The 21,963-nt window shown below is 41.3% G+C and overlaps 1 protein-coding gene across 6 annotated transcripts in view; it reads right to left on the bottom strand.

Moving 5' to 3' along the window:
- SFXN5 (sideroflexin 5) overlaps positions 1 to 21,963 on the bottom strand; it is a 534,682-nt gene that overhangs the window by 93,531 nt on the left and 419,188 nt on the right. The window lies entirely within an intron of this gene.

Consider the following 21,963-nt stretch of genomic DNA (forward strand, 5'->3'; position numbering starts at 1 on the left):
CACGCTTGAACATTGATTGCAGCGAAACAATCCCATGCTCCCCACCACTCTACTAGACCACACATCAGAAGGGCATAGTAGATCTTTCAAATTTCTGTTATGAGAGAAAGCTATTTTACATTCTAACTCCTGATAATTCTGCTTGGTTTGCACCATGAGCCAAAGGCTTTTAATTTTCCTGCCCAATCATTGAGAAACTGTAGAAAATTTCAAAATACACGGCACCATCTCTTTATCTTCAGCTTTAGGTTTATATTGGAGCAATTGATCACGAGCACTGAATCTCGCCCTCTTATATGCTTTTGCAATCACCGATTTAGGGTATCTCCGTTCCTCATATTTATTCTTCAAAATTTCCACCTTATCAACAAATCTTTCTGTAGAATGGCATATCCTTCTATAACGGAAAAACTGAGATACAGGTAAGTTGTTCTTCAAAGTGCTTGGATGCATACTCGTATACCACAAAAGAGTATTTCTATCCGATGGCTTAGTGAAAACAGAGGTTAAAAATCTCCCATCCCTCTGTGTGATCTCATGTATCTCATGTAAATCTCATTTCATCTTGAACTGAATAGTTGGATGACAACCATTTAAATAATGAAGGAAAGTATCCAGCTGTTCCCGAGTGGCGGTCCATAACAAAAAAATGCATACTCGTATACCACAAAAGAGTATTTCTATCCGATGGCTTAGTGAAAACAGAGGTTAAAAATCTCCCATCCCTCTGTGTGATCTCATGTATCTCATGTAAATCTCATTTCATCTTGAACTGAATAGTTGGATGACAACCATTTAAATAATGAAGGAAAGTATCCAGCTGTTCCTGAGTGGCGGTCCATAACAAAAAAATGCATACTCGTATACCACAAAAGAGTATTTCTATCCGATGGCTTAGTGAAAACAGAGGTTAAAAATCTCCCATCCCTCTGTGTGATCTCATGTTATCTCATGTAAATCACATTTCATCTTGAACTGAATAGTTGGATGACAACCATTTAAATAATGAAGGAAAGTATCCAGCTGTTCCCGAGTGGCGGTCCATAACAAAAAAATGCAGCCACTGGTTGGTGAAACAAGAGATTCTTGTTTCAGATCATCAATTGAACCATGTCAACGAAAAGTGTGGAATTTTCAAGTGTGGAACTCTGAGCCATCAGGAAGTTCCTATTCCTGCTGAAGAAAACTCCAAAGGAAATCCATGAATGTATGGTGCAAACATTGAGTAACAAATGCCCATCATACTCCACAGTGCAGAAGTGGTGTGATTTCAAGACCAAAGATGCAGCAATAAAAACAAGAGAAAAAGGAAACTGATATAGTTCTCTAAACTTGTGGCAGAGAAAATAAAGGCAAAAGAGTTGGCGTTTGAGAAATATTAAAAAACCCAAAGAAGAGGGGTATAGAAATGACTACTACCAGGTGACTTAAGAGAGAGATAAGTCTGGCAAAAGCACAAGCGGAAGAGCAAATGGCTAGATATGTAAAAAAGGGAGACAAAAATTTTTTCAGATATATTAGTGAAAGAAAGAAGATGAAAAATGGAATTGTGAGACTAAAAGATGATATGTACCGATATGTGGAGAGTGATGAGGAAAAAGCAAACATGCTAAACAAATACGTCTGTTCTGTGTTCATAGAAGAAGATCCTGGAGAACGACTGAGATTGTCTGGCAAAATTACACATGAGAATGGAGTAGATACTGTGCCATTCATGGAAGAAAGTTTTATGAACAGTTTGAAAAACTGAAGGTGGACAAAGCAATGGGACTAGATGGGATCCATCCTAGGATATTAAAGGAGCTCAGAGAGTTTCTGGTGGGTCTATTAAAGATTTGTTCAACAAATCTTTGGAGATGGGAGTGGTTCCTGGGAATTGGAGAAGAGTGGGTGTGGCCCCTATTCACAAATGTGGTTGCAGAGTTGAAGCGGGAAACTACAGGCCGGTAAGCCTCACTTCGGTTATTGGAAAAATAATGGAAGTGTTGCTGCAAGAAAGGATAGTGAAATGCCTAGAATCTAATGGGTTACAGGATCAGAGGCAACATGATTGTACTACAGTTAAATCATGCCAAATGAATCTGATTGAATTTTTTGATTGGGTGACCAGAAAATTGGATCAAGGGCATATGCTAGACGTAATTTACTTAGATTTCAGCAAAGCCTTTGACACGGTTTCTCATAGAAGGCTCTTGACCAAACTTGAGGGGCTGAAGTTAGGACCGAAATTGGTGAACTGGATTAGAAACTGGTTGATGGACAGACGACAGTTAATGGAATTCACTCAGAGGAAGGTTAATGGAATTCGCTCGGAGGAAGGAAAGGTGAGCATTGGAATCCTTCAAGGATCGATGCTGGGGCTGATCCTATTCAATATGTTTGTGAGCGACATTGCCAAAGAGTTAGAAGGAAAGGATTGCCTTTTTGCGGATGATACCAAGATTAGTCACAGAGTAGACACCAAGGAGGGAGTAGAAAACATGAAAAAGGATCTGTAAAAGTTACAGGAATGGTCTAATATCTGGCAACTAAAATTCAATGCAAAATAATGCATTTGGGGATTAGAAATCAAAAGGAGCCGTTTGTGCTGGGAGGTGAGAGGCTGATATGCACAGATAGGGAGAAGGACCTTGGAGTGATAGTCTGAAGATCTAAAGGCAAAGAAACAATTTGACAAGGCGGTGGCTGTTGCCAGAAGGATGCTAGGATGTTTAGAGAGGTAAGACCAGTAGAAAAAAGAAGCTGTTGATGTCCCTGTACAGGTCAATCGTGAGGTCCCACTTGGAGTATTCCAATATGGCAACTATTATATTCTTATGTACCCCCATTTATGCTATTGAAATAAAGTTGAATTAGATATTTTTCCTTTAACAGATTTTGAACTACAAGTTCAATGAAGTAATGGAACACAGGAGCCTAGACAAAGAGTGAAGACTCAGGATGAAATCATCTGATGTAATCAAAAAGTATGTTCTAGATCAGGTGCTTTTAGCTCCACCAATTAACTGACTCACCCTACCTGCTGAGAGCAGAGTGTAGAGGTTTTGGGGTTTTTAAAATCTAGGTTCAAGGTGACTTACAAATCAAGAAGTTTACATTATGTTTAAGAGTCTCAACAATGTAATAAATGTCGAGGGCAGGAGGGCCTAGGATTCCTCCTGCCCGTATTTCAGTGGGGGGTGGGGGTAGGGGGTCGCCGGGGCCAGGAGGGTTTGGGCTCCCTCCTGGCCCAATCCAGTCGGGGGGGTCACCGGGGCCAGGAGAGCTTGGGCTCCCTCCTGGCCTGCTCGTACGCGGCGGGGGGGCACTATCGCTGGGGCAAGAGGGCTTGGGCTCCCTCTTGTCCCAATGTTGTTGGGGGGGGGTCGCAGTTCGATGGGGCAAGAGGGCTTGGGCTCCCTCTTGCCCCGATGTTGTTGGGGGGTTTGCGGTTCGACATTGCAGGAGGGCTTGGGCACCCTCCTGCCTGGATCGTTGTGGAGGGGGGGGATTCTGTAACCGGTGTTGTTTTTGACAGACACAGGTTACAGAATCCAGCTTTTAGGCAAAGGACTGGCTCCTCCTTCGCCTACAAGCACTTCTGTTGGATGTTTGGGGCTTAGGCGTTTTTTTGGTTCATTATGGCCAAAAAGTGAAGACGTCGTGGGGGTGTACTTGTAGACGTAGTGGTGATCTGGGCGTTTAGTAAAGGCAGGCCATAATCAAAACAAGGACGTTTGTTTTGGTTATGGACACTTTCCCTGCTTCTGCTTTGAACGTTTAAGGACTTAGGCCAAAAAGGGACTTAGACGGTTTTTTTGATTATGCCCCTCTATATGTTTTAATCCACAATTATAGTGGGTAGAAATAAAAAAAAGTAGTTTTCAATGTAAAAGAGGTCTGCAATTTTACTTTTAAATATCCCTAAGGGAACATACCTGCAAGGTTTGTACCTATTTTTCTGTGGATAATTATTCAGACTAATAGCTTTCCAGGATGAATAAAAAACAATATCAGATTGTTAAATTTAAATCAGATTTTTTTTAAATAAAATGTTTTTTTGAGGAAAATCTATCTAAAGATAGTTTTCTATTTAAGACACATTCCAGTCCAAAAGTTATTCATCATGAAATAAAGATTAGTTTTTAATTACGTAGCATGAGGCTGTATATTCATGCAATGTTTACATTTTTTGGTATATGAATTCCATTAATCTATTCATAATGTCATTGGCAATTTTACTATCTAGATCCCTTAGTGGGGCCACATTTTGGATTTGTAGGTACTTGGAGGGCCGCAGAAAAAATAGTTAATGTCTTATTAAAGAAATGACAACTTTGCATGAGGTAAAACTCTTTATAGTTTATAAATCTTTCCTTTAACAGTTAAAGGAAAGATTTATAAACTATAAAGAGTTTTACCTTATGCAAAATTGTCATTAACTATTTTTTCTGCGGCCCTCCAAGTACCCTATTTTTTCTGCAGCCCTCACATTTAAAGTTTAATATCTTTCCTTTCTCAAAACTGACACATTTCAATCACTATATTGAAAATAAAATCATTTTCCCCACCTTTGTTGGCTGGTGACTTTATTTTTCTGTGCTTTTAACTATGTTTCCAGGGCCTTCTTGTCCTTTGACTGTTTTTCTCTCCGTCTTCACTTTCTGCCTTGCATCCATCTTTGGCATTAACTTAATATTCAATTATTCTGCTTTCTTTTCAAAATCTATGTTTCCATGTCTTACTTTCCCTTCTATCTCTCTCTTCTTCCGTCCCTATTTCCATGGTCTGACATCTCTTTCTTTCCTTTCTCTCCCTCCCTCCTTCCTTCCTTCCTTTCCCCTGGTCTGGCATCTGTCTCCTTTCCTCCCCCAACTTTTTATTTCTTTCACCCTGCCCCCTTCTTTCTTTCTCTCTCCATGCCCCCTTTCTTTCTATATGTCTGTCTTTCTCTTTCTCTCTGTGCCCCCTTTCTTTCTTTTTCCTTTCTCCATGCCCACCCTTTCTTTCTGTCTTTCTCTCTCCATGCCCCTTTCTGTCTGTGTCCTGTCTCCCTTCTTTCTTTCTGTCTCCCTGTTCCCTCCCCCCCCCCCCCCCCGCAATCAGGGAACAGGCCAGCGCCGAGGTCTTAGCGATTGGATGGCCGGGAACTTCCTCCCTGACGTTAGAATTGACGTCGGGTGGTGAGAATTGTTCGGCTCCGAACTGGGGAAGATAAGCAGGTGCTGGCCTGTTCCCCGATTGCGGTGGCTTGGGGGAGGGCAGTGAGATGGGAGGGCAGTGAGATGGGAGGGCAGGGCAGGGAGGGCAGTGAGATGGGAAGGGAAGCAGAGGACAGATCGCGGGCCGCAAAATAATCCCTGGGGGGCAGCATGTGGCCTGCGGGCCGCGTGTTTGAGACTGCTGATCTAGAAGATATTATCACTGATGCTTGGTCTTGCATTTCTCAAAACTGTGAAGATGAAGATGAGTGAGCTACACAATACAGTATTTTAAGCTTTTCATGTATGGACCTAGCTGATAGTTTAAGATTTTTTAATGATATTTTATTTAACATCAATGTTTAAGCAAATACAAGAATACATATGCTATAATGTTATAGTTTTGGATATTTAAATTTTTAAGATAATGATTATTTTTCTCCTTTCAATAAAGTACAGCAGAAAAGTTGTCCAAATATGAATGATTAACCTATTAAACTGGAGATAGTTTTCACAATAATTTCATAATTATTTATCTATCTATTTCTAATAGTATAACCAAATCAGTAATTTTTTTATATAACTGTAAAACTAATCTGAAAAGTTATTTTAAATAAAAAATGAAACCTTCATCTGGTTGTAAGGGAAAATTAGGGGCTCCTTTTATCAAGGTGAGCTACGGGGTTAGTGCGTCGGACATTTCATCATGTGCTAACTCCCGCGGCACACCAAAAAACTAACGCCAATGGAGGCATTAGTGACTAGCGCGGCAGGCGTTTGAACGCGCGGTATTCTGCGCGTTAACCGCCTATCGCAGCTTGATAAAAGGAGCCCTAGGTACTTACCTCAATAATCTTCTTTCTAGCAGAAAGGCATATGAATCTTGAACCAGTGGGTTATTCACCTCTACTCGCGAGTTTGTGTAGAACATTTTTCAGCTCCACCTCCTCTGATCATGCTCTATTCCTCTCAGTTTCTACTAAAGCAGTTGAGAAGAACTACAAAGAGAAAAAATAAGGAGAGGGACGGAGAACTCCCTGTTCAGCCCAAGTCTGCTCTGACTTCAAATTAAATAATTAGCAGATATGTCAAATAAGAACAGAAATTAAACCCAAGGTGGAACCCAACACACCACCTACCTGAGTGCAACCAGCACTAACAGTGATGTGACTCCCATAACTTCCAGTGTGATAATACTTATTTTTATAAATTGGAAGAGAGTGAGCCACATGGCACCTCCCCTCGAGGAAGCTCACCCTTGAACATGGTGGAAAATTTCTGGTTTTTTTTTACTCTTCAGACCTTTTGACAGCAGAAAGTCAAGCATACAAAAAAATACACACGTCTGAGACAGAAGCATAAATAACATCCGACAGGGCGGTTCATCAAGACTCATATGCCTTTCTACTAGAAAGATTATCGAGGTAAGAACCTAATCTTCCCTTCTAGTGCAAAAGGTATATGAGTCTTGAACCCGTGAAATGTACCAAAGCAGTCCCTCAAGCCTAGAGCTGGGCAGTTAAGCCTGCTGCTAACATAGAGGAACCAAAGGCAGAGTCCATACATGCTGCCACATCTACCCTGTAGAACTTCGTGAAGGTATACAGGGTGGATCAAGTGGCCACCCTACAAATCTCCTTGCATGGCACTGCCCAGAACTTGACCAACAAAGAAGCCATACCACTGGTACAGTATGTCCTCAATGTATTTGGTGGCTGCTTACCAAACCTGATGTATGCTGAAGAAATGACCTTATGAATCCATCATGCAATGGAAGCCTTAGAGGCCGACTTCCCTAGAAGGCTAGGATTTGTTAACACAAAGAGATGAACCTATATTCGAAAATCATTTGACATCTCGAGGTAACAGAGAAAAGTGCTTCATACATCCAGCATTATCAAGTTGTTGTCCTTTTTCTTTGAGCCTGTGGGGTGAAATGCTGGGAGCTGAACTTCCTGATTCATGTGGAAAGCCGAGACTACCTTCGGCAGGAAAGAGGGAACTATGTACAGGGAGACCCCGGCTTCCATGAACCTGAGGAAGGGGTGCCTGCACGACAGTCTGAAGTTCCGAAAACCTCCTTGCCAAGGTGATAGCTACCAGAAATACTATCTTGATAGTAAAATCCTTCAGTGAAGCCTCTTGCAAAAGCTCAAACAGAGCCTTATTCAGCAAACGTAGGACAATATTGAAATTCCAAGTTGGAAAAGGTTGTCACACTGGTGGTTCCAGCCACATCGCTCCCTTCAAAAATCTGACAACATCAGGATGGGAAGCCAGAGAGACTTCCTCCACTTGAGCCACAAGAAACCTGATACCTGTACCTTGAGGGAACCAACTGCAAGGTACTGCAACCTGTCCTGGGGAACCCCTAGCCAGTCGGATTTTCAAGATATACCTAATGAATATACATTAGACAAATTTATTATAGAGGTGATAGGCCACGGGGGAAAAATATACAACAGCTCCCTCTGGGTTCAAGGTTTTACTAGTGTGCTCACACTGGTGCTTCTGGGCTCAGATCTTCAGCTGAAGAAACAACAAACTTTCTTGTTGGATGCCAACACCATCAGATCGTACGTTGGGGACCCCCACTGGCTCATAATGCTGTCAAATGCCCTCTGGGACAAACACCACTCCCTCAGATTCAGTGCCTGCCTGCTGAGAAAGTTGGTCTGCACGTTCTCCATCCCTATCACTTGAGCTGCAGACAGCATTTGCAGGTGGACTTTGGCCCAATTAAACAACAATTGGACTTCCTGTGCCAAAGGATCATTCCATATGCCACCACTATAGCATTGTCCAAGAACACTTTGACTGCCTTGCCTTCCAGGGATTTCCCCAACACCTGCAACCACACATGAATGGTGCACAGATCCAATCTGTTGATTGATCATTTCCACTGAGAGGGTGAACAGCGGCCCTGAATCTGGTGGCTATTGCAATGTCCCCCTAGCTGAAGAAACTGGCATTTGGCATCAGGATCACCCAGGAGGAAATGCGGAAAGGTAAGCCCTTCAATAGGGACTCCTGGAGTCACTAAAGTAAGCTTTGCAATTCACCCAGCGTCTAAGCCAGTGGCATCTGGAAATAATCTGTCTGTGAAGACCAGCAAGACAGAAGTGCTTCCTGCAGGGGACAAAGATGAGCCTTTTTCCAAAGGACAACTCCATTGATCCTAGCAGTTGAAGATAGTACCAAGCAGTGGGAGCTTATTTCATCAGAATCTGGCTTCTGAGCTTCAGCCTGCATGGCTCTGGTAGAAAAACCTAGCCTTCCATCATGTCAAAGCAAACCCCTAAGTACTCTAGGGATTAGTTTGGCTCCAGGTGACTCCTTTAAAATTGATCACCCAACCCAGGTCTTGCAAGATTTGGGCAACCTGTGCCACCGCAATGTCACAGTTCACCTTAGATGATGCTCTGATCAACCAATCATCCAAGTATAGATGCACCTGGATTCCTGCCTTGCACAGATATGCTATCACAGCAACCAACACCTTTGTGAAGGTGCAAGACTCTGTTGCTAGATCAAATGGGAGCACCAAGAACTGAAAATGCTGTTCCAACACATGGAAACTCAGAAACTTCCTACATGCTGGAAAAATGGGACTATGCAAGTAGGCCTCCATTAAATGCAAAAAATATGGGAAAGGGGTTTTTGGAGGTGTAAAACCGAAACCTAAGCCGCAGAAACCCCCAATGTGTCCTATAGGCTACAATGACCAGTACATACTGTGCCGCTTGTGCTGTGCCTCTTCAGCTTAAACAGAAGCTGGAAGATGGTGGAGACTAACTGCCTCGGACAAGCATCCAAAAAATCCTCCAGATGCTTGTTTCATCAAGCTGCCAGTCAGACTGTGTTAGAGTCTGAACACCTAGACTCCCACATCTCCTAACACTTCGTTGTGGAGGAGGAGGGAGGATGCAGCTGGCAACCAATAAAGTCCCAGGGACTTACACGGCTGCCAAACAGCCTGCGCTTAAGCTCTGGTATCGACCAGGAGCGAGTTCTGCTACAAGAGCAACGGTCCCTAAGCCACAAAAGTGTTATAGCAGTTTGTTCTTCCCAGCTACAAGCCACAGACACTGAGGCCCTGATTCTATAAAGGACGCCTAAGTCATGCCTAAAGTCCAAGCTAAGTGGTTAATGAGCCAATTAAGGGTCTTAACATGCGATAATTGGTACTTAGGCGTCCAAAGGATGTAGACACCACGTTGTAGATGCAGCCACAATTTCATGGATGCCCATGTTTAAAACTTGCGCCTAACTCAATAGGCGTGGGCATGGTTTGAGCAATGATTCAATTTGGACGTCCTTCAATTCATTTACATAACACTGAGCGACCTAGGGCGTCCATATCATGCCTATATTGTAGGTGAATGAAAACCAGGTCTACTTTTGAGCTTAGTTTGGGCTTCAAATAGATCTGAGTTCTATGGACGGAACATAGGCACTCTTTGGACGTTATTAATGCGATCTACTAAATAGCTATCTGGGATTTATTTTTGCTTTATTAAGTTCAAATACATTTAATAAGGCACCACATAAAGGGGCACATCAAAACAGATATATTGCATGTAAAACCTTCTATTTTTGTGGACAAACAGCAATGCTATTTGCTAATTAGCTCTGGTTATGCCCTGCAATTCTACAAAGGATGCCTAACTTAGACGTCTAAATGGCGCCTAACTTTAGATGCGTTTTGCATATTCAGGGCCTAAGAGCCTGTAAGGCAGAGCTGACCCAGGTAACCTGGGTACATCTGTAGCAATGAAAAGTCTCAGAAAGTGAATAATAAAAACCCCCAAAATAATAAACTGAACAGAGCACATCAGAAAGACACCTTCAACTCGTGTGGAGAAGAAAATCCTGAGGAGCACACAGCAAGGTCAGAGCAGGCGGAGCTGAAAAATTAAGATGATGCCTTCTACACAAACTCGCTAGTAATAATAATAATAATAACTTTATTTTTGTATACCGCCATACCCAGGGAGTTCTAGGCGGTTCACATCAATTAAACAAAACTTAATAAGAAATTACAATAAACTATATTTACAAGTAATAAAGATATTGGAACAAAATTAACAAGAAATTACAATTGATCATAGTTACAATTGATCATAATTACAAGCAATGAGGTGATGAAGGTGAGCATGTGAGGGGGGTGGAATGAGTAGGTCATTGGAGTTAGTGAGATGGGGGAGATCAAAAAGAGGGGGGTACCAGGAGAGTTGGGTCATTTGAGGGAGGGGGAGAGAGAAATGGAAGAGAGGGGATTAGGGATATTGAGCGTGGAATAAATGAGTTTTGAGTATTTTTCAGAAATCAAGGTAGGTATGGGCCTTAAGCAGAATTTGGGATAGCCAAGGGTTCTGTTTGGCTGCCTGGAAGGCAAAGGTTTTGTCGAAGTTTTAGGGAGGGGAAGGCGAAAAGATTGATTCTGTGGGAGTTCTTTTTGTTGCAGTTCAGTTGAAATGAGGGGTGAGGTAGCTCGGAGATAGCCCAAAGACAGTTTTGTAGCAGAAGCACACGAACTTGAATAGGGTTCTAGATTCAAGGGGTAGCCAATGTAGTTTGTGGTAAAAAGGGGTGATGTGTTCCCATTTGTTTAAGCCAAATATAAGGCGAACGGCGGTGTTCTGGATAAGTTTCAGTCTCCTGATGGTTTTCTTCGTGGAGGCCAGATAAATGATGTTGCAGTAGTCTAGGATGCTGAGAATGGAGGATTGTGTCAACAGGCAGAATGAGGTGTCGTCGAAGTATTTTTTTATGGTGCGTAGTTTCCAAAGAACTGAAATGCATTTCCTGACCGTACTATCAGTATGTTTTTCCAGGGATAGATGTTTGTCTAGGGTGACTCCCAATACTTTTAAGGTTTGTTCGAGGGGGAAGGCCATACCTTTCACTTGGATTGTGGTGTCTTTGATTTTGTCGTTGGGGGTAGCTAGGAAGAATTTGGTTTTGTCAGGATTTAATTTTAGTCGTGGGATAGCATCCAGAGTTCTATCTGAGTAAGTGAGCTTGAAAGAGAGGTGAGCAACTCTGGAGTGAAGCTGTTTAGTGGGATGACTATTGTAATGTCATCTGCGTAGATGAAGAATTTGAGCTTGAGGTTTTGCAGGAGGTTTCCCAGGGAGGCGAGGTAGATGTTAAACAGGGTGGGGGAGAGGGGGGGAGCCCTGTGGGACCCCACAGGCATTATCCCAGCTGTATGAGAGGGAGTCATTCTTGAATACTCTGTATTCTTGAATAGTAGAGGTGAACAACCCACTGGTTCACGATTCATATGCCTTTTGCACAAAATTATTATGATTATACCATGATCTAAATCAAATCTTTATGACTAGAGATTTAAATTGTGATTTAAATCAAATCCACCCTGTAGCTTTCTGACTAAAATGATGTGCATTTGTTGTAGCAATCCCCTATCTTAACCTCACTGAATGAGAATTAAAGTACATGTTTTGTGAAACTATCTGAATAGTTTATTCAAAAAAAGGATAAACAATTTTCATAATTTCCCTTTTATTTTTAATTCAGTAATTACAAAATAAAAAAAATGAAAAATGTATTTATTTATTTAGGCATTTATATACCCCCTATCAAGGTTATCTAAGTAGTTAACAATCAGGTACTCAAGCATTTTCCTTATCTGTCCTGGTGGGCTCACAATCTATCTAATGTACCTGGAGCAATAAATATAATAGTATATAAACATTATATCATCTATGAGCGTATACACACACATTTACTTAAAACAATACACCAATCTAGTCCCCATGTTTTGTGGCCCATTTTCACAATTTACAAATGAATTTTATGGGTAAATTGATTTTAAAAATGGTCTCCATAATATTTTAAAATTATGCAAATTGTACCCTATGAATTTTAGCCCAAATGCAAGACATTCTAGTTTTCAAACAGCAGCCTATTACTATGGTGGCAGCTGCAATTTGTACTAATTGCAAAGGCCATATGAGGTTCTTGTAGAACTCAAGAAGCAAGACATTATGAATTATTATAAAACAACCATATACTATATATACTCGAATATATGTCAATCCGAATATAAGTCGAGATCCCAATTTTTCCCTCCATAAAGGAGGAATAATGGTTGACTCAAATATAAGATGGGGGGCTTAATATTCAAGTGCCATGCCCTGCCAGGATCTGCACCGTGTCCCCTCCCTCATGCCCTACCCTGTCAGGCTCTGCACCCAGCCCCTCTCCCTGCCAGGCTCTTCACCCAGCTCTCTTCCCTTCCTTACCAGGCTCTGCACCCAGCCCCCCTCACTCCCCGACAGGCTCTGCACCCAGCTCTCTTCCCTTCCTTACCTGGCTCTGCACCCAGCCCCCTCACTCCCTGCCAGACTCTGCACCCAGCCCTCTTCCCTCCCTACCTTACCAGGCTTTGTATCCAGCCCCCTCACTCCTTGCCAGACTCTGTACCCAGCCCCCATCACTCCATGCCAGGCTTTGCATCCTGCCTCACCTTCCTACCCTGTACTCCCTCTGGTGGTCTAGTGGTAGGCCGGGACTGGAGGGATGCCTCCTTTCTCCCGTTCCGGCCGATTCCCACCCCTCCCCACACGCGCTTACCTTTTGCGCCATTTTTAATCCCTGGCGGTCCAGAGGTGTACGGGTCAGGAGCGATCTTTCTACGCCCTGCCCTGTGCCAAGCCTCTCTGTCCCCAGTTTCCTTTTCGTGGCCAGTGGCATACCCAACAGGGCCGAGCTTTTCGTGCTTCCTGCTAGGCCCTGCACTGCTCTTTGAATGTCCGCCACCAGTTCTCGTCCCTGTTGGGCACGGAAAGATCGCTCCTGCCCTGTACACCACTGGACCACCAGGGATTTAAAATGGCGCAAAAGGTAAGTATGCGCGTGGGGGTGGGGGGTGTTTAAAAAAAAAAAAAAAAAAAGTTAGCCGGACGGGAGATAGGAGGCATCCCTCCTGTCCCAGACTGCCGTATCATCCGGGAAGGGGTTGGGTTGATGACCCAAATATAGAACGAGACCCCCATTTTTTGGCCATTTTTTGGCCCAAAAATCTCATCCTATATTCGAGTATATACGGTACTATTTTCACAAAATTATCAAGAGAGTCCTACAGACAGATAAATCTGGGTCACCAAAGATAATTTTATCCTAACTCCCAGATTTCACATATTTTTACATGGGGATAAAGACTCCATGAAGCAACAGCAAACATTATGACTCGTGTCCAATGAGTCATACAGTAGACTCTCCATTAACTGGCACCCATGGGGATTGGTATATGCCAGATAAATGTAGTTTCTGGTTGCTTGAGAGTTACTATTAAAAATAGGCCTAACTAATACTATATCCCAGGGATCTCAAAGTCCCTCCTTGAGGGCTGCAATCCAGTCGGGTTTTGAGGATTTCCCCAATGAATATGCATTGGAAGAAGTGCATGCAAATAGATCTCATGCATATTCATTGGGGAAAGCCTCAAAACCCGACTGGATTGCGGCCCTCAAGGAGGGACTTTGAGACCCCTGCTATATCCCATACTATACTTACCATAAACTGTTTCAGACAAACTACTAGACATGGGGTAGGCAAAGCGTGGGTGTACACAGGTGTGGTATGCCAAGTTTATACTTAAATTTCAACCAGAAATTGATTTTATTTTCATTTTTATTTAAAGTATTACAGCATTTCTTTGATATTTTTTCTGGTTGCTTGAGAGTTCTTGTTGCTTGAGTTTCGGTTAACAGAGAGTCTACTGTTTTCTAAGATCACAAACTGGGTCCTATTTTCTAAGAAAACAGAGAATAAAATTAGGGGCATCTGCTGAATTCCTAGCTCAGCTTTACATTATAAAAAGATTTTATGGTAATCAGTATCAAATGCTGAGATCAGGTCAGGACAGGCCAAGTTCTACTGCCTTGTCCAACGATAGCCTTAAAAGTTCTGCCAATATAGGAAGAGCTGCAACAGAAGTATAGAAAGAGGTTAAAAAAACCCTAAACAATTATGCCTGTGAATTCCAACAGTTGAATAGACACTGCCTTCTTAAACAATTAATTCAAAAAAAAGGCAACACAGGAGAGCTCTAAAATTAGTGTAGTCTACTGGATCCAAATTATTTTTCTTTAACACACTGCAGCCTTCAAAATATTTGAGACAGCCTTTCTTTGGTAAAACTTTAACCATAGTTCTTTAACTACTCTTCAAGCCATAACCTGCTGTTTTAATCAGTCATGCTGGGCAGGGATCCAAGAAAGAGATCATGGCTTTTAAACTAATTAAAATGTTATACAACTCCTTGTTATCCACTGGCCAAAATAATGATAGCCCCAACACAGACTGTGTTATAATGCAATTCTCATTAAGTCTATTATTAAATTTATATGACAGAAGGTTGAGACATACCCATCTCAAGCTCTATTTTACCAAAATCTGTTGGATTGTAAAGACTTTCCCAGAAAAGTGTTCACCACATTTATACATTTTTCTAATGAAGCAGTCATGGAAGAATTTGAAACAGGTTCATTGGTTTATTTAATGAAGAGATGATTAGTTGGGAAAATAATCCTCTCTCATCACCACAATTACCTTCTTACATAACTAGGCCCTTCCAGTCCAGAGAGATTTGATATAATTACTAGGTTTCTTGTGCCAAACCCTTTCTAACCTCTGTTTTTCCCTTTGCATACTGTGCAGATCATCAGTGAGCCAAGGAGCCCTTTTAATAACTAAGATATGATGGGCTCTAATGAGAGCAATGACTGCATTCAGGATTTTTTTTCCCATCCCCTATTCCACAGACCTATCATTTTGTAACTGGATCAATTTTCCAAAAATGCTCTATGACTGAGATTTTGAAGCAATTATTCTGCATTCACTGTCTAGAGCAGTGTTCTTCAACCTTTTTACACCTATGGACTGGAGGAAATAAAATAATTGTTTTGTGGACCGGCAAACTACTAGGACTGAAATTTTAAAACCTCATTTCCGCCCTGTCTCTGCGAGCTCGGTCCCTGCAAACCATCTGATCCCATCCGCACAAGTTTCAGTTATGATTTTATATTGAATGTATTTTATTAAAGTATAAAAAGGAACAATATTCTTTTTAGTTCAAAATTTTTTATTGAGTTTAGTATAGAAAGTATAATAAATGGCAAGAAACATGCATGCCGTACCAATGCAAAGATTCACAAAATATTATCTACATAATGTAAAACAGCAGGCAGACCTATGCCTATCTATAAGGAGGAAAGTAGCAGCACAACATGTAGCCAAAAGTACATGTAATATCCAAACACAGAGCACAGAGAGACACCAGAGCCATATACCTACAGGAACTTTGGGAGTGAACCATAAAGTAAGAGCCAGGTTTACATAATGATATCCATGTTTCAGCACATAACAACATTCAGTTCATGTGCTGAAAGAAACAATATTCTGTCCAAATGTCATTTTATAAATACAAATAATACAGAGCAAGGATCAACAAAATCCCTGTCTCCCCTCCCCTTCACATATATTCCCTCTACTGTCAAGAAAACTGAATAAAAAAAATTATTACAAAATGCTACACAGAAATATCATGCTAACAGAATACCGCAGTCATAACAAACCACATTTCTGCCCGAACAATAATATAATTTACACATGGCTTTTACAACCCTCTTTTTTTTCTCAACAAACAGCACTGCAATCGGCTCTCTTTTGAAAGCAAAGAAAAAACAGCACACATTATCAGCACTTAAAAAGAGAATAAACAGATACACACCTTAACATTCAAGCTTCCCTCATTGCAAAATGGAGGTCTTCAGTTGCACAAAACTGACCTCATTGTGACCTCATCAATCTGCACCTTCAAAGTAGTATGCCACAATTAAAAGATGTGCTGGGTGTAGAACTCACAACCTCTGGATGTTAGGAGCACAGGCTGGCTCCTAACACATAGAGCTACAGCTGCTTCTACATAGGTCCATCTCACCACTCTTTCATATCATACTTGACTGAGCTGTCTATGCTCATTAGCTATCATATCAGGATGAACTCAAATAAGTTTAAGCAAAGGAATGCCTAAAGATTTGGAAGGTTTTCAAATAGAAAACAAATATCAAATATGTATTAAAGAATTGCAGCACAAATGACGCTGATCGTTAAGGGCAAAAAAACCACTTTTCCGGTATGACGCCTAAATGGAACAGATTACTTATAGTCATATATCCATTAGTACAGTGCTTAGAATGAAGATTAGTGTGTGAGAAAAATGGAGCTCCACCTCACATGCATTCAAGCACACTTGGGAATATGGGTTTGGGGCTCAGTGAAAGCAGCGCTTTTAACCATTGAGCTACCACTCTTTTGTCTCAGCCTACTATGACATTATAGCTAAACTCCTTTTCCCTTAGCACTTCACTAAGATATGATATGACAAGGGAGCCAGAGACATTGGAGCAAAAGTTGCTGTAGGTCAGTGAGGAAAGGCACTCTACCAATCCTCCGGGCTTTGAGGGTTCAAATCCCAGCCTGTATTTTACTTGTGGCATATCTGCCTTCCAGGTGCACCTTGATGATGCTTTCCACTTCTTATAGGAGTTGAATATAACATTACTGTACAACTTTGCTGTGTAGCAGAAAAATAAACTTTTCCCCCTTCCATGCTAAGAATTTGAGTTCAACTCATCTTATATTTCTCCTTTTAAACATGGCATACTTTGTTAGTTTTTATCATGGTAAAGTATACATTTCTGAAATGGTGAAGAAACAATAATATACAACTGCAGTGTTTTGTCTCCTAGCAGAATTAACTGCCTATAAGAAGCGGTATAAGCAAATCCAAACTGCTATAAGCACAAGAAAGCATTTCTAGATCAACACGGTAATGCTCCTGTTCTGAGCTCTGACCTCTGAAACTCCCCGGTTCGACTCCCACCTTTGCTCATTTTAATAAGGTCCTAGTTTTTTCCTATTAGCTCTTATAACAGGGTCTACATGGTGGACTTTGCCATTTGTAAGGTGCACATTTCCCTTTCCAGGCAAACCTATTTTCAACTTACCATGGCTCGGACATCCTAAGCAGTGATGAGAGCACATTAACCAGGCGATCCACAAATGTCATCTTGCTGTCAGAGGAAAGGTTTCCTCTCATCACTGCTTAGGATGTCCGAGCCATGGTAAGTTGAAAATAGGTTTGCCTGGAAAGGGAAATGTGCACCTTACAAATGGCAAAGTCCACCATGTAGACCCTGTTATAAGAGCTAATAGGAAAAAACTAGGACCTTATTAAAATGAGCAAAGGTGGGAGTCGAACCGGGGAGTTTCAGAGGTCAGAACAGGAGCATTACCGTGTTGACCTAGAAATGCTTTCTTGTGCTTATAGCAGTTTGGATTTGCTTATACTGCTTCTTATAGGCAGTTAATTCTGCTAGGAGACAATACACTGCAGTTGTATATTATTGTTTCTTCACCATTTCAGAAATGTATACTTTACCATGATAAAAACTAACAAAGTATGCCATGTTTAAAAGGAGAAATATAAGATGAGTTGAACTCAAATTCTTAGCATGGAAGGGGGAAAAGTTTATTTTTCTGCTACACAGCAAAGTTGTACAGTAATATTATATTCAACTCCTATAAGAAGTGGAAAGCATCATCAAGGTGCACCTGGAAGGCAGATATGCCACAAGTAAAATACAGGCTGGGATTTGAACCCTCAAAGCCCGAAGGATTGGTAGAGTGCCTTTCCTCACTGACCTACAGCAACTTTTGCTCCAATGTCTCTGGCTCCCTTGTCATATCATATCTTAGTGAAGTGCTAAGGGAAAAGGAGTTTAGCTATAATGTCATAGTAGGCTGAGACAAAAGAGTGGTAGCTCAATGGTTAAAAGCGCTGCTTTCACTGAGCCCCAAACCCATATTCCCAAGTGTGCTTGAATGCATGTGAGGTGGAGCTCCATTTTTCTCACATGCTAATCTTCATTCTAAGCACTGTACTAATGGATATATGACTGTAAGTAATCTGTTCCGTTTAGGCGTCATACCGGAAAAGTGTTTTTTTTGCCCTTAACGATCAGCGTCATTTGTGCTGCAATTCTTTAATACATATTTGATATTTGTTTTCTACTTGAAAACCTTCCAAATCTTTAGGCATTCCTTTGCTTAAACTTATTTGAGTTCATCCTGATATGATAGCTAATGAGCATAGACAGCTCAGTCAAGTATGATATGAAAGGGTGGTGAGATGGACCTATGTAGAAGCAGCTGTAGCTCTAAGTGTTAGGAGCCAGCCTGTGTTCCTAACATCCAGAGGTTGTGAGTTCTACACCCAGCACATCTTTTAATTGTGGCATACTACTTTGAAGGTGCAGATTGATGAGGTCACAATGAGATCAGTTTTGTGCAACTGAAGACCTCCGTTTTGCAATGAGGGAAGCTGAATGTTAAGGTGTGTATCTGTTTATTCTCTTTTTAAGTGCTGATAATGTGTGCTGATTTTTCTTTGCTTTCAAAAGAGAACCGATTGCAGTGCTGTTTGTTGTTCACTTTTGTTTCCTTGCATCCTAACAGTTCTCAGAAGTGGTGGAATTTGCTGTTTCTCCTCAGCATTCTGCAGCTACAGGTGCATGAGATGCTTTCATTTACTCCTAACTACAAGCCATTCTAGTAGGAATGTGTTTCTTTTGATGCAATATAGGCATTGGCCAACAGCTATGAGTTAAATCAAACTTCAGAGGGCTTGGACAGGTGTTGAAGAATGATCCAGTTAGGGGGGGATGTTTTTGGTGGGGGAGGGTGTTCAGCATGAGAGAGAACAGGTTGCATTAAATATTAGACAATGGCTGCACATAATAAAAGCTGAAGCAAAATATTGATATGTAAAGGCAAGGCTAAAGAGTTACCAGGTGTCCTGGCTGAGAAATGAATATAAACTATTTGCTAACCTTACTCAAGACTTGAACCCCCTGATGTATGGAAGATGAAAAGCAATGCCTTAAGGCATAGAGCTATAGAGGTAACTTTGTTTAGAACATAGAGCTTCGTATCAAAGCTTAGAGATGTGAAGGAAATAACTACAACGTCACTACAGCTGTATATGGCAAAACGACATCCAATTAGATTTGAATCCTAACGGTTCCTATGACGTCAGACGCTAATTAAGCGTGCTTAGTATATAGAAAGCTTTGGCACAGCCATTTTTCCTATGTAAGACCCCCTCATGTGAGTTGGTGTTTGTGGTGTTTCGTTTCCTCAATGATGAAACTTTGTGCTATGACTTGGCTGTTCTCCTTTATACTCTCTTCTGCCTTTGACACTCCTCCCCACCCCATTATCTGTATTTCTTTAGTTTATTGATTTTTCTGGGTGTTGGTGTGAGGGATTGTTGAGGACTTAGGTTTTGTGTTAAGTGTGGAGGGGAATCAATTGTTAGGGAAAAGAAGGGGCCAGGCAAGGTTACACACAGATGCCCACACCCACCACTCTCCCTGCTTTCATAATGTCATGGTCTGCCCCACCTCCATTTTCCATATCTGTAACTCTCCATGCAAGAAATTCGATTTCCATTTTGGAGCCATGTTGCAAGGTGCAGACATCTTTTCAGGCTACTTGTAGAACACGTTCAAACACACCCCCATAGGACACCCAATGAGGTGTGATGGGCGTGGTTAGGAAGCGGGACAAGCAACCGCACCCGAACGGCGCCCAATAGGCATAGAGAAAGTTTTCCCGCCATGCTGACGTCAGACGCTACATAGGCGTGCATGGGTATAAGAAGGTCCAGGTGAGCAGTGTTTCCTTTCTATTCTGTCCTATTGCTTATGCAGATATTTGAGACTTTACTCTGTCTTAGTCTTTTACATTTTTTTTCCTATCTCTGCCTCCCATTTCTCTCTATTCCACAGAGCCATTAACAAGCTACATGTCATTCTAATATGTTGTTTTATCTTTTCTAGAAGCAGCTCAGATAGTAAGTCCAGGTGAGAATGATATTTTGTAAGCTACTTAGGTGTCCTTATGATAGAACTAAAGAAACCAACCAGCAAAAACTGACTTCTCTTTATGGGCTTTCATTGTGTGCTAATGTTTATAATAGTTATTTTATTTCTGATATCTCCTACTCTCCATTCCACAGGGCTGACAAAAATGACTGATAAGACTGATAAAGATCATGCTGGTAGAAATTTTGCTGGTAGAAAAATGGATATGTAAGTAAAATGGATGTGTTCACACATCTGAGAGGGTTTACTCATAGAGCTAAAGTTAATTCTTTGTAGAATCAAATTACAGGCAAGTTAAAATCAGGTGAGGAATGGTTCTGTGTACTAACTCATTGATAAGAATAGGTCGGGTGTGTTGGGGGGGGGGGAAACACTGCCATTCAGTGGACATCCAATCAGTGTACATGGTTCAGGTGGAAAACTCCTAATGAGTGGCTAATGGCTGCCATTTTTAATAAGGAGTCTAAAGGTATGTTAGCAGCTCTGTTACTTCTAGGTGTGTGTTCTGCCACAACTTCAGTGTTTAATTTTGGAGACATAGGTCTTTGTTAACAGTTTCTCTTTATTCTTCATTTCAGGTTAACTATGCTCATCACCTATGTGTTTGCCAGAGAGAGACCAGACGAGCAGCTCAGCACACCAGCTTGCACCTAGCCAAACAGTTGTAGGTGAGAATGATAAATAGTAACCTTTATTTGCTTACTCTTCTATTCTTCACTTGAGTCACTCTTCTGATGAGTGAAATAAATGTTTCACACTTCTATTGTTCTCTTCACACAGGTATCCTTGATGACTTTCAGGAACAATAGTAAATTGATAATGTTGGCCTCATAGAACACCATGGCACGCATTCCTGCTGTTATATGCACACAAACTTTTTGTTTTCAGTTAGTCTATTCCCTCACATGAGTTCTAAACAGTAGCAGTGGAGGATTACAGGTGATATTAACCCACACCATCAGCGAGTTAAGGCTATTGCTTTAACAACTATACCACGGTGACATCTAAGCAGCTCAATATAAATGAGGTTAACACATTGCTTCAGGGAAGGGAGGACAGATAAGGACCTTGGGGGTTGAACCCCCTGTTTGTGAACTTTGTGTAAACCAGCTTCTCCTCTTTTCAGTTTTCAGGTGTCCTAGACAGGCAACTGTAGTTTTTCCTGCAGTATTGTCAGATGGAGTTTTGTATTACTGAGAGCAGTGCAGCTGTGAGCATCTTTGTGGTTTCCACACCTGCTTAACCAAAATAGTGCAGCTCAAGAACCAGGAGGATAGATTGAGGTATCTGGCCTTTACTTCCATCACCTTCCGTGAAAGGAAGAAAAACCCACATGTCTCATTTGGATTCTCCTGGTGTGGAGCCAACTCTTACTAGCAGTAACCCTATTCCTTAACAACAAATCTATCACAGTGACTTATATTCTCTTCCTTATGTAGCCATTTACTTTGGAACAGGGACTGGCTTACTTTGCACATCATAGCTGAGATGTCGTCATCTACCTACAGTTGCATATACCCTTGCATTCACTTGCTTTTTTCCTAGATTCTGCAATGATTTGACATCAGAGTGGCTAGCAGGTAATAGAATGAATGACAGACCCCAATAAAGATTGTCAAACTTTCTATATGTCACCTTGTTGTTATTTTGAAAAGGGCCCATTCAGCAGTCCCTCCTGAACCCCTATCTACCTTGGACTCTGTCCACTAAAATGATGATGCTACAAGGTTAAAACCACACAAGCACGTTTAAACTATAAACAATTTTTTTATTAAAATATAAAACTTTTAAAAACTTAAACT

Source organism: Geotrypetes seraphini, chromosome 1, assembly GCF_902459505.1.
Source record: "Geotrypetes seraphini chromosome 1, aGeoSer1.1, whole genome shotgun sequence".
In the NCBI taxonomy this organism is placed as follows: Eukaryota; Metazoa; Chordata; class Amphibia; order Gymnophiona; family Dermophiidae; genus Geotrypetes; species Geotrypetes seraphini.